Source organism: Meriones unguiculatus (genome assembly GCF_030254825.1).
Source record: "Meriones unguiculatus strain TT.TT164.6M chromosome 13 unlocalized genomic scaffold, Bangor_MerUng_6.1 Chr13_unordered_Scaffold_180, whole genome shotgun sequence".
Lineage (NCBI taxonomy): Eukaryota > Metazoa > Chordata > Mammalia > Rodentia > Muridae > Meriones > Meriones unguiculatus.
Window position 1 is genome coordinate 154 of NW_026843633.1, and position 12,347 is coordinate 12,500.

Here is a 12,347-nt window from a genome sequence, read left to right on the forward strand (position 1 = left end):
AGAAGGCCCCCCCCCCCCCGAGGTGAACTGGCCGGGCCGGGATTCGAACCTGGGCCCTCGGGGCCAACTGCCCAGCCTCGGCCCCGCCCCCTGTTTCCCTGCTGACCCCGCCCCGTTTCCCTGCTGACCCCGCCCCGTTTCCCTGCTGTCCCCCTCTGACCCCGCTGTCCCCCCCGACCCCGCTGACCCCCGTTTCCCCTGACCCCACTGTCCCCCCCTGACCCTGCTGTCCCCCCTGACTCCGCTGACCCCCCCGTCCCCCCCTGACCCCCATCCTCCCCTGACATCCCCATCGCCCCCTGACCCCGCTGTCCCCCGACCCCGCTGTCCCCCCTGACCCCCGCTGTCCCCCCCGACCCCGCTGTCCCCCCTGACCCCGTTGTCCCCCCCTGACCCCCCTGACCTCCCTGTCCCCCTCCCGCTGTCCCCCTCCAGGCACACGCACCCAGGGGCTCACTGCGGGGCCGGGATTTGAACCAGCGCCCTCGGGGAGAGCTGTTCGGGCTCTGCCCCGCCTCCCTGACCCCTGACCCCTGCTGTCCTCCTGACCCCCCAACCCCTGACCCCGCTGCCCCCAGGCCCGCGTGGTCCTGCAGAAGGCCACCCGGGTGAGACTTGCTGGGCCGGGATTCGAACCCGCGCCCTCGGGGCGAGCTGCTCAGCCCCGCCCCCTGACCCCCACTGACCCCTGACCCCCGCTGACCCCCCCAGGCCCGCGTGATCCTGCAGAAGGCCACCAAGGTGAACTTCAAGCAGGTGGAGCACCTCGCCAGCGTGTGGTGCCAGTGCGGGGAGCTGGAGCTGCGGCACGAGAACTACGACGAGGCCCTGCGCCTGCTGCGGGTGAGGGAGCACGGGGAGCGTGGGGGGACGGGGGACGGAGAGCACGGGGAGGACGGGGAGCGCAGGGGGGGAGCTGGAGCTGCGGCACGAGAACTACGACGAGGCCCTGCGCCTGCTGCGGGTGAGGGAGCACGGGGAGCGTGGGGACACGGGGGACGGAGAGCACGGGGAGGACGGGGAGCGCAGGGGGGGAGCTGGAGCTGCGGCACGAGAACTACGACGAGGCCCTGCGCCTGCTGCGGGTGAGGGAGCACGGAGAGCGTGGGGGGACTGGGAGGACGGGGAGCGCAGGGGGGGAGCTGGAGCTGCGGCACGAGAACTACGACGAGGGGCCCTGCGCCTGCTGCGGGTGAGGGGAGCACGGGGAGGCGTGGGGGGACAGGGAGCACGGGGAGGACGTGGAGGACGGGGAGCACAGGGGGGGAGCTGGAGCTGCGGCACGAGAACTACGACGAGGCCCTGCGCCTGCTGCGGGTGAGGGAGCACGGGGAGCGTGGGGGGACGGGGGGTACGGAGAGCACGGGGGGCACGGGGAGCACGGGGAGGATGAGACGGGACACGGGGACAGCAGGGACAGGGGGGACGGGGACAGTGGGGGACAGGGGGACGGGGACAGTAGGGGACGGAGACGGGATAGGGGGACAGCAGGGGACGGGACAGCGGGGACAGCAGGGACAGGAGGACAGGGACAGTGGGGGACAGGGGGACAGGGACAGTGGGGGACAGGAGGACAGGGACAGTGGGGGACAGGGGGACAGGGACAGTGGGGGACAGCGGGGACAGCACAGCAGGGACGGGGACAGCCGGGACAGGGGGACGGGGATGGACCTGGGGGACGGGGCCTGGGGGACTTGGAGTCTGGGGGGTGTGATTGTGTCCCTGTGGCTGTGGCTGTGGCTGTGGCTGTGGCTGTGGCTGTGACTGTGACTGTGTCCCTGTGGCTGTGACTGTGACTGTGATTGTGTCCCTGTGGCTGTGGCTGTGTCCCTGTGGCTGTGGCTGTGGCTGTCCCTGTGGCTGTGGCTGTGGCTGTGACTGGGTCCCTGTGGCTGTGGCTGTGACTGTGACTGTGTCCCTGTGGCTGTGGCTGTGGCTGTGGCTGTGGCTGTGACTGTGTCCCTGTGGCTGTGGCTGTGGCTGTGGCTGTGGCTGTGACTGTGTCCCTGTGCCTGTGACTGTGGCTGTGGCTGTGACTGTGTCCCTGTGGCTGTGGCTGTGGCTGTGGCTGTGGCTGTGACTGTGTGGCTGTGGCTGTGGCTGTGGCTGTGGCTGTGTCCCTGTGGCTGTGGCTGTGGCTGTGACTGTGACTGTGTCCCTGTGGCTGTGGCTGTGGCTGTGGCTGTGGCTGTGACTGTGTCCCTGTGGCTGTGACTGTGGCTGTGGCTGTGGCTGTGACTGTGTCCCTGTGGCTGTGGCTGTGGCTGTGACTGTGGCTGTGTCCCTGTGACTGTGACTGTGGCTGTGGCTGTGGCTGTGGCTGTGTCCCTGTGGCTGTGGCTGTGGCTGTGGCTGTGACTGTGTCCCTGTGGCTGTGGCTGTGACTGTGTCCCTGTGGCTGTGACTGTGACTGTGGCTGTGACTGTGACTGTGTCCCTGTGGCTGTGGCTGTGACTGTGGCTGTGGCTGTGGCTGTGACTGTGTCCCTGTGGCTGTGGCTGTGGCTGTGGCTGTGACTGTGTCCCTGTGGCTGTGACTGTGACTGTGACTGTGTCCCTGTGACTGTGGCTGTGGCTGTGGCTGTGGCTGTGTCCCTGTGGCTGTGACTGTGACTGTGACTGTGTCCCTGTGACTGTGGCTGTGGCTGTGGCTGTGACTGTGGCTGTGACTGTGTCCCTGTGGCTGTGACTGTGACTGTGACTGTGTCCCTGTGACTGTGGCTGTGGCTGTGGCTGTGGCTGTGACTGTGTCCCTGTGGCTGTGACTGTGGCTGTGGCTGTGGCTGTGACTGTGTCCCTGTGGCTGTGGCTGTGACTGTGGCTGTGGCTGTGGCTGTGGCTGTGACTGTGACTGTGACTGTGTCCCTGTGGCTGTGACTGTGGCTGTGGCTGTGGCTGTGACTGTGTCCCTGTGGCTGTGGCTGTGGCTGTGGCTGTGGCTGTGGCTGTGACTGTGACTGTGTCCCTGTGGCTGTGGCTGTGGCTGTGGCTGTGACTGTGTCCCTGTGGCTGTGGCTGTGGCTGTGGCTGTGACTGTGTCCCTGTGGCTGTGGCTGTGACTGTGTCCCTGTGGCTGTGGCTGTGGCTGTGTCCCTGTGGCTGTGGCTGTGGCTGTGGCTGTGACTGTGTCCCTGTGGCTGTGACTGTGTCCCTGTGGCTGTGGCTGTGACTGTGTCCCTGTGGCTGTGGCTGTGACTGTGACTGTGTCCCTGTGACTGTGACTGTGGCTGTGGCTGTGGCTGTGGCTGTGTCCCTGTGACTGTGTCCCTGTGGCTGTGACTGTGGCTGTGGCTGTGACTGTGTCCCTGTGGCTGTGGCTGTGACTGTGGCTGTGGCTGTAGCTGTGGCTGTGGCTGTGGCTGTGACTGTGACTGTGTCCCTGTGGCTGTGGCTGTGGCTGTGGCTGTAGCTGTGACTGTGTCCCTGTGGCTGTGGCTGTGGCTGTGGCTGTGGCTGTGACTGTGACTGTGGCTGTGGCTGTGGCTGTGACTGTGTCCCTGTGGCTGTGGATGTGGCTGTGACTGTGGCTGTGGCTGTGGCTGTGACTGTGTCCCTGTGGCTGTGGCTGTGGCTGTGGCTGTGGCTGTGACTGTGTCCCTGTGGCTGTGGCTGTGGCTGTGGCTGTGACTGTGTCCCTGTGGCTGTGACTGTGGCTGTGACTGTGTCCCTGTGGCTGTGGCTGTGACTGTGTCCCTGTGGCTGTGGCTGTGGCTGTGACTGTGTCCCTGTGGCTGTGGCTGTGGCTGTCCCTGTGGCTGTGGCTGTGGCTGTGGCTGTGGCTGTGGCTGTGGCTGTGACTGTGTCCCTGTGGCTGTGGCTGTGGCTGTGGCTGTGGCTGTGGCTGTGGCTGTGACTGTGTCCCTGTGGCTGTGACTGTGGCTGTGGCTGTGGCTGTGGCTGTGTCCCTGTGGCTGTGGCTGTGGCTGTGGCTGTGACTGTGTCCCTGTGGCTGTGGCTGTGACTGTGTCCCTGTGGCTGTGACTGTGACTGTGACTGTGACTGTGTCCCTGTGGCTGTGACTGTGGCTGTGGCTGTGGCTGTGACTGTGTCCCTGTGGCTGTGGCTGTGGCTGTGGCTGTGACTGTGTCCCTGTGGCTGTGGCTGTGGCTGTGGCTGTGGCTGTGGCTGTGGCTGTGACTGTGTCCCTGTGGCTGTGGTTGTGGCTGTGACTGTGTCCCTGGGGCTGTGGCTGTGACTGTGACTGTGGCTGTGGCTGTGGCTGTGACTGTGGCTGTGGCTGTGGCTGTGACTGTGACTGTGACTGTGGCTGTGGCTGTGGCTGTGACTGTGACTGTGTCCCTGTGGCTGTGGCTGTGGCTGTGGCTGTGGCTGTGACTGTGTCCCTGTGACTGTGACTGTGTCCCTGTGGCTGTGGCTGTGGCTGTGGCTGTGGCTGTGACTGTGACTGTGTCCCTGTGGCTGTGGCTGTGACTGTGTCCCGGTGGCTGTGGCTGTGGCTGTGGCTGTGACTGTGTCCCTGTGGCTGTGGCTGTGGCTGTGGCTGTGGCTGTGACTGTGGCTGTGGCTGTGGTTGTGACTGTGTCCCTGTGGCTGTGGCTGTGGCTGTGGCTGTGGCTGTGACTGTGTCCCTGTGGCTGTGGCTGTGGCTGTGGCTGTGGCTGTGACTGTGTCCCTGTGGCTGTGACTGTGTCCCTGTGGCTGTGACTGTAGCTGTGGCTGTGACTGTGTCCCTGTGACTGTGGCTGTGGCTGTGACTGTGGCTGTGGCTGTGACTGTGTCCCTGTGACTGTGGCTGTGGCTGTGACTGTGGCTGTGGCTGTGACTGTGTCCCTGTGGCTGTGGCTGTGGCTGTGGCTGTGGCTGTGACTGTGTCCCTGTGGCTGTGGCTGTGACTGTGGCTGTGATTGTGTCCCTTCGGCTGTGACTGTGGCTGTGGCTGTGGCTGTGGCTGTGACTGTGGCTGTGGCTGTGGCTGTGGCTGTGGCTGTGGCTGTGGCTGTGGCTGTGGCTGTGCCTGTGGCTGTGGCTGTGGCTGTGGCTGTGGCTGTGGCTGTGACTGTGTCCCTGTGACTGTGACTGTGGCTGTGACTGTGGCTGTGGCTGTGACTGTGTCCCTGTGGCTGTGGCTGTGGCTGTGACTGTGTCCCTGTGGCTGTGGCTGTGGCTGTGGCTGTGACTGTGTCCCTGTGGCTGTGGCTGTGGCTGTGACTGTGTCCCTGTGGCTGTGGCTGTGACTGTGACTGTGTCCCTGTGACTGTGACTGTGGCTGTGGCTGTGGCTGTGGCTGTGACTGTGTCCCTGTGGCTGTGACTGTGGCTGTGGCTGTGACTGTGTCCCTGTGGCTGTGGCTGTGACTGTGGCTGTGGCTGTAGCTGTGGCTGTGGCTGTGGCTGTGACTGTGACTGTGTCCCTGTGGCTGTGGCTGTGGCTGTGGCTGTAGCTGTGACTGTGTCCCTGTGGCTGTGGCTGTGGCTGTGGCTGTGACTGTGACTGTGTCCCTGTGGCTGTGGCTGTGGCTGTGGCTGTGGCTGTGGCTGTGGCTGTGACTGTGTCCCTGTGGCTGTGGATGTGGCTGTGACTGTGGCTGTGGCTGTGGCTGTGACTGTGTCCCTGTGGCTGTGGCTGTGGCTGTGGCTGTGGCTGTGACTGTGTCCCTGTGGCTGTGGCTGTGGCTGTGACTGTGTCCCTGTGGCTGTGACTGTGGCTGTGACTGTGTCCCTGTGGCTGTGGCTGTGACTGTGTCCCTGTGGCTGTGGCTGTGGCTGTGACTGTGTCCCTGTGGCTGTGGCTGTGGCTGTCCCTGTGGCTGTGGCTGTGGCTGTGACTGTGTCCCTGTGGCTGTGGCTGTGGCTGTGGCTGTGGCTGTGGCTGTGACTGTGTCCCTGTGGCTGTGACTGTGGCTGTGGCTGTGGCTGTGGCTGTGTCCCTGTGGCTGTGGCTGTGGCTGTGGCTGTGACTGTGTCCCTGTGGCTGTGGCTGTGACTGTGTCCCTGTGGCTGTGACTGTGACTGTGACTGTGACTGTGACTGTGTCCCTGTGGCTGTGACTGTGGCTGTGGCTGTGGCTGTGACTGTGTCCCTGTGGCTGTGGCTGTGGCTGTGGCTGTGACTGTGTCCCTGTGGCTGTGGCTGTGGCTGTGGCTGTGGCTGTGGCTGTGACTGTGTCCCTGTGGCTGTGGTTGTGGCTGTGACTGTGTCCCTGTGGCTGTGGCTGTGACTGTGACTGTGGCTGTGGCTGTGGCTGTGACTGTGGCTGTGGCTGTGGCTGTGACTGTGACTGTGGCTGTGGCTGTGGCTGTGACTGTGACTGTGTCCCTGTGGCTGTGGCTGTGGCTGTGGCTGTGGCTGTGACTGTGTCCCTGTGACTGTGACTGTGTCCCTGTGGCTGTGGCTGTGGCTGTGTCTGTGGCTGTGACTGTGACTGTGTCCCTGTGGCTGTGGCTGTGACTGTGTCCCTGTGGCTGTGGCTGTGGCTGTGACTGTGTCCCTGTGGCTGTGGCTGTGGCTGTGGCTGTGGCTGTGGCTGTGGCTGTGGCTGTGACTGTGGCTGTGGCTGTGACTGTGTCCCTGTGGCTGTGGCTGTGGCTGTGGCTGTGGCTGTGGCTGTGGCTGTGACTGTGTCCCTGTGGCTGTGGCTGTGACTGTGGCTGTGACTGTGTCCCTTCGGCTGTGACTGTGGCTGTGGCTGTGGCTGTGACTGTGGCTGTGGCTGTGGCTGTGGCTGTGGCTGTGGCTGTGGCTGTGACTGTGTCCCTGTGACTGTGACTGTGGCTGTGACTGTGGCTGTGGCTGTGACTGTGTCCCTGTGGCTGTGGCTGTGGCTGTGACTGTGTCCCTGTGGCTGTGGCTGTGGCTGTGACTGTGACTGTGTCCCTGTGGCTGTGGCTGTGACTGTGGCTGTGGCTGTGGCTGTGACTGTGTCCCTGTGGCTGTGGCTGTGGCTGTGGCTGTGGCTGTGACTGTGTCCCTGTGGCTGTGGCTGTGACTGTGACTGTGTCCCTGTGACTGTGACTGTGGCTGTGGCTGTGGCTGGCTGTGACTGTGTCCCTGTGGCTGTGGCTGTGACTGTGTCCCTGTGGCTGTGGCTGTAGCTGTGACTGTGTCCCTGTGGCTGTGGCTGTGACTGTGTCCCTGTGGCTGTGGCTGTGGCTGTGACTGTGTCCCTGTGGCTGTGGCTGTGGCTGTGGCTGTGGCTGTGGCTGTGGCTGTGGCTGTGACTGTGGCTGTGGCTGTGGCTGTGGCTGTGACTGTGTCCCTGTGACTGTGGCTGTGGCTGTGGCTGTGACTGTGTCCCTGTGACTTTGGCTGTGGCTGTGACTGTGGCTGTGGCTGTGACTGTGGCTGTGGCTGTAACTGTGGCTGTGGCTGTGGCTGTGACTGTGACTGTGGCTGTGGCTGTGACTGTGACTGTGACTGTGTCCCTGTGGCTGTGACTGTGGCTGTGGCTGTGGCTGTGACTGTGTCCCTGTGACTGTGGCTGTGGCTGTGGCTGTGACTGTGTCCCTGTGGCTGTGGCTGTGACTGTGGCTGTGGCTGTAGCTGTGGCTGTGGCTGTGGCTGTGACTGTGACTGCGTCCCTGTGGCTGTGGCTGTGGCTGTGGCTGTGGCTGTGGCTGTGACTGTGTCCATGTGGCTGTGGCTGTGGCTGTGGCTGTGACTGTGGCTGTGGCTGTGGCTGTGGCTGTGACTGTGTCCCTGTGGCTGTGGCTGTGGCTGTGGCTGTGGCTGTGGCTGTGGCTGTGACTGTGTCCCTGTGGCTGTGGCTGTGGCTGTGGCTGTGGCTGTGACTGTGTCCCTGTGGCTGTGACTGTGTCCCTGTGGCTGTGACTGTGGCTGTGGCTGTGACTGTGTCCCTGTGACTGTGGCTGTGGCTGTGACTGTGGCTGTGGCTGTGACTGTGTCCCTGTGACTGTGGCTGTGGCTGTGACTGTGGCTGTGGCTGTGACTGTGGCTGTGGCTGTGGCTGTGACTGTGTCCCTGTGGCTGTGGCTGTGACTGTGTCCCTGTGGCTGTGGCTGTGGCTGTGGCTGTGACTGTGGCTGTGACTGTGTCCCTGTGGCTGTGGCTGTGACTGTGACTGTGGCTGTGGCTGTGGCTGTAGCTGTGACTGTGGCTGTGGCTGTGGCTGTGGCTGTGGCTGTGACTGTGTCCCTGTGGCTGTGGCTGTGGCTGTAGCTGTGACTGTGTCCCTGTGGCTGTGGCTGTGGCTGTGGCTGTGACTGTGTCCCTGTGGCTGTGGCTGTGGCTGTGGCTGTGACTGTGGCTGTGACTGTGTCCCTGTGGCTGTGGCTGTGGCTGTGGCTGTGGCTGTGGCTGTGACTGTGTCCCTGTGGCTGTGGCTGTGGCTGTGTCCCTGTGGCTGTGGCTGTGGCTGTGACTGTGGCTGTGACTGTGGCTGTGACTGTGGCTGTGACTGTGTCCCTGTGGCTGTGGCTGTGGCTGTGGCTGTGGCTGTGGCTGTGACTGTGACTGTGGCTGTGGCTGTGACCGTGTCCCTGTGACTGTGGCTGTGGCTGTGGCTGTGACTGTGTCCCTGTGGCTGTGGCTGTGGCTGTGGCTGTGGCTGTGGCTGTGACTGTGGCTGTGGCTGTGGCTGTGACTGTGGCTGTGGCTGTGGCTGTGACTGTGGCTGTGACTGTGGCTGTGGCTGTGACTGTGTCCCTGTGGCTGTGGCTGTGACTGTGTCCCTGTGGCTGTGGCTGTGGCTGTGGCTGTGGCTGTGACTGTGGCTGTGGCTGTGGCTGTGACTGTGACTGTGACTGTGTCCCTGTGGCTGTGACTGTGTCCCTGTGACTGTGGCTGTGGCTGTCCCTGTGGCTGTGGCTGTGGCTGTGGCTGTGGCTGTGACTGTGGCTGTGGCTGTGGCTGTGGCTGTGGCTGTGGCTGTGACTGTGACTGTGACTGTGTCCCTGTGACTGTGTCCCTGTGGCTGTGACTGTGTCCCTGTGACTGTGGCTGTGACTGTCCCTGTGGCTGTGGCTGTGGCTGTGGCTGTGGCTGTGGCTGTGGCTGTGGCTGTGACTGTGGCTGTGGCTGTGACTGTGTCCCTGTGACTGTGGCTGTGGCTGTGACTGTGTCCCTGTGGCTGTGGCTGTGGCTGTGGCTGTGGCTGTGGCTGTGACTGTGGCTGTGGCTGTGGCTGTGACTGTGGCTGTGGCTGTGGCTGTGGCTGTGACTGTGGCTGTGACTGTGGCTGTGGCTGTGACTGTGTCCCTGTGGCTGTGGCTGTGACTGTGTCCCTGTGGCTGTGGCTGTGGCTGTGGCTGTGGCTGTGGCTGTGGCTGTGACTGTGACTGTGTCCCTGTGGCTGTGGCTGTGGCTGTGGCTGTGGCTGTGACTGTGTCCCTGTGGCTGTGGCTGTGGCTGTGTCCCTGTGGCTGTGACTGTGGCTGTGGCTGTGGCTGTGACTGTGTCCCTGTGGCTGTGGCTGTGACTGTGGCTGTGGCTGTGACTGTGTCCCTGTGGCTGTGGCTGTGACTGTGTCCCTGTGACTGTGGCTGTGGCTGTGGCTGTGACTGTGTCCCTGTGACTGTGGCTGTGACTGTGTCCCTGTGACTGTGGCTGTGGCTGTGGCTGTGACTGTGTCCCTGTGGCTGTGGCTGTGGCTGTGGCTGTGACTGTGTCCCTGTGACTGTGGCTGTGACTGTGTCCCTGTGACTGTGGCTGTGACTGTGGCTGTGGCTGTGTCCCTGTGACTGTGGCTGTGGCTGTGACTGTGTCCCTGTGACTGTGGCTGTGACTGTGTCCCTGTGACTGTGGCTGTGACTGTGGCTGTGGCTGTGGCTGTGGCTGTGACTGTGTCCCTGTGACTGTGGCTGTGACTGTGGCTGTGGCTGTGGCTGTGACTGTGACTGTGACTGTGACTGTGTCCCTGTGACTGTGGCTGTGGCTGTGGCTGTGACTGTGTCCCTGTGACTGTGGCTGTGACTGTGTCCCTGTGACTGTGGCTGTGACTGTGGCTGTGACTGTGACTGTGACTGTGACTGTGTCCCTGTGACTGTGGCTGTGGCTGTGGCTGTGACTGTGTCCCTGTGACTGTGGCTGTGACTGTGTCCCTGTGACTGTGGCTGTGACTGTGGCTGTGGCTGTGGCTGTGACTGTGTCCCTGTGGCTGTGTCCCTGTGACTGTGGCTGTGACTGTGGCTGTGGCTGTGGCTGTGGCTGTGGCTGTGGCTGTGGCTGTAGCTGTGACTGTGACTGTGGCTGTGGCTGTGGCTGTGGCTGTGGCTGTGGCTGTGACTGTGGCTGTGGCTGTGGCTGTGACTGTGGCTGTGGCTGTGACTGTGGCTGTGACTGTGGCTGTGACTGTGGCTGTGACTGTGTCCCTGTGGCTGTGGCTGTGACTGTGGCTGTGGCTGTGGCTGTGGCTGTGGCTGTGACTGTGGCTGTGGCTGTGACTGTGACTGTGTCCCTGTGGCTGTGACTGTGTCCCTGTGACTGTGACTGTGTCCCTGTGGCTGTGACTGTGTCCCTGTGACTGTGTCCCTGTGGCTGTGGCTGTGACTGTGGCTGTGGCTGTGACTGTGACTGTGTCCCTGTGGCTGTGACTGTGGCTGTGGCTGTGGCTGTGGCTGTGACTGTGACTGTGGCTGTGGCTGTGGCTGTGGCTGTGGCTGTGACTGTGGCTGTGGCTGTGGCTGTGGCTGTGGCTGTAGCTGTGACTGTGACTGTGGCTGTGGCTGTGGCTGTGGCTGTGGCTGTGGCTGTGACTGTGGCTGTGGCTGTGACTGTGGCTGTGGCTGTGGCTGTGACTGTGGCTGTGACTGTGGCTGTGACTGTGTCCCTGTGGCTGTGGCTGTGACTGTGGCTGTGGCTGTGGCTGTGGCTGTGGCTGTGACTGTGGCTGTGGCTGTGACTGTGACTGTGTCCCTGTGGCTGTGACTGTGTCCCTGTGACTGTGACTGTGTCCCTGTGGCTGTGACTGTGTCCCTGTGACTGTGTCCCTGTGGCTGTGGCTGTGACTGTGGCTGTGGCTGTGACTGTGACTGTGTCCCTGTGGCTGTGACTGTGGCTGTGGCTGTGGCTGTGGCTGTGGCTGTGGCTGTGGCTGTGACTGTGACTGTGGCTGTGACTGTGACTGTGGCTGTGACTGTGGCTGTGGCTGTGGCTGTGACTGTGGCTGTGGCTGTGACTGTGGCTGTGGCTGTGTCCCTGTGACTGTGGCTGTGGCTGTGACTGTGGCTGTGACTGTGTCCCTGTGGCTGTGGCTGTGACTGTGTCCCTGTGGCTGTGGCTGTGACTGTGACTGTGACTGTGTCCCTGTGGCTGTGGCTGTGGCTGTGGCTGTGACTGTGTCCCTGTGGCTGTGGCTGTGACTGTGTCCCTGTGGCTGTGGCTGTGGCTGTGGCTGTGGCTGTGGCTGTGGCTGTGGCTGTGGCTGTGACTGTGTCCCTGTGACTGTGGCTGTGGCTGTGGCTGTGGCTGTGGCTGTGGCTGTGACTGTGTCCCTGTGGCTGTGGCTGTGGCTGTGACTGTGACTGTGACTGTGGCTGTGGCTGTGGCTGTGGCTGTGACTGTGGCTGTGGCTGTGGCTGTGGCTGTGACTGTGTCCCTGTGGCTGTGGCTGTGACTGTGGCTGTGGCTGTGGCTGTGGCTGTGGCTGTGGCTGTGACTGTGACTGTGGCTGTGGCTGTGACTGTGTCCCTGTGACTGTGGCTGTGGCTGTGGCTGTGGCTGTGGCTGTGGCTGTGGCCAGGGAGGAGGACGGGGAGGTGGGGGAGGAGGAGGAGGAGGCCAGGGAGGAGGCGGAGAATGAGGACGGGGAGATCAGGGAGGAGCCCGGGAAGCAGGTCGGGGAGGAGGAGGCCGGGGAGGACGTTGCTGACCCCTCCCCCTCCCCGCAGAAGGCCAGGGTACTGCCTGCCCGCCGGGGAGGAGGAGGAGGATACTGGGAGGAGGAGGAGGAGGACTGGGAGGAGGATGGGGAGGACGGAGCGACAGGGAGGAGGCTGGGGAGGAGGCGGAGGAGGAGGCTGGGAGGAGGGTGACAGGGAGGACGATGCCGACCCCACCCCCCCTTTCACAGAAGGCCTCAGCGCTGCCCGCCCGTCGGGGAGGAGGAGGAGGAGGAGGAGGACGGGGAGGAGGATGGGGAGGACGGAGCGACAGAGAGGAGGCTGGGGAGGAGGCGGAGGAGGAGGCTGGGAGGAGGGTGACAGGGAGGACGATGCCGCCCCCGCCCCCCCCCTTTCACAGAAGGCCTCTGCCCGCTGGGGAGGAGGAGGAGGAGGACAGGGAGCAGGAGGAGGACAGGGAGGAGGGGGATAGAGGAAGACGGGGAGGAGGAGGACGGGGAGGAGGCCGGGGAGGAGGAGGAGGAGGCCGGGGAGGACGGTGCCGACCCCGCCCCCCCCCGCAGAAGGCCACGGCGCTGCCCGCCCGCCGGGCC

General features: G+C 63.8%; 1 protein-coding gene across 1 annotated transcript in view; it reads left to right on the top strand.

Annotated features, from left to right (window-relative positions):
- Positions 1–708: 708 nt before the first annotated feature.
- The window catches only part of LOC132650592 (uncharacterized), a 29,761-nt gene continuing 18,122 nt past the window's right edge, over positions 709–12,347 (top strand). Inside the window, 2 exon segments of the mRNA XM_060375942.1 lie at positions 709–843; positions 12,318–12,347. The exon segment at positions 12,318–12,347 is cut by the window's right edge and continues 102 nt beyond it. The gene's annotated coding sequence lies outside the window, so the exon portion shown is untranslated.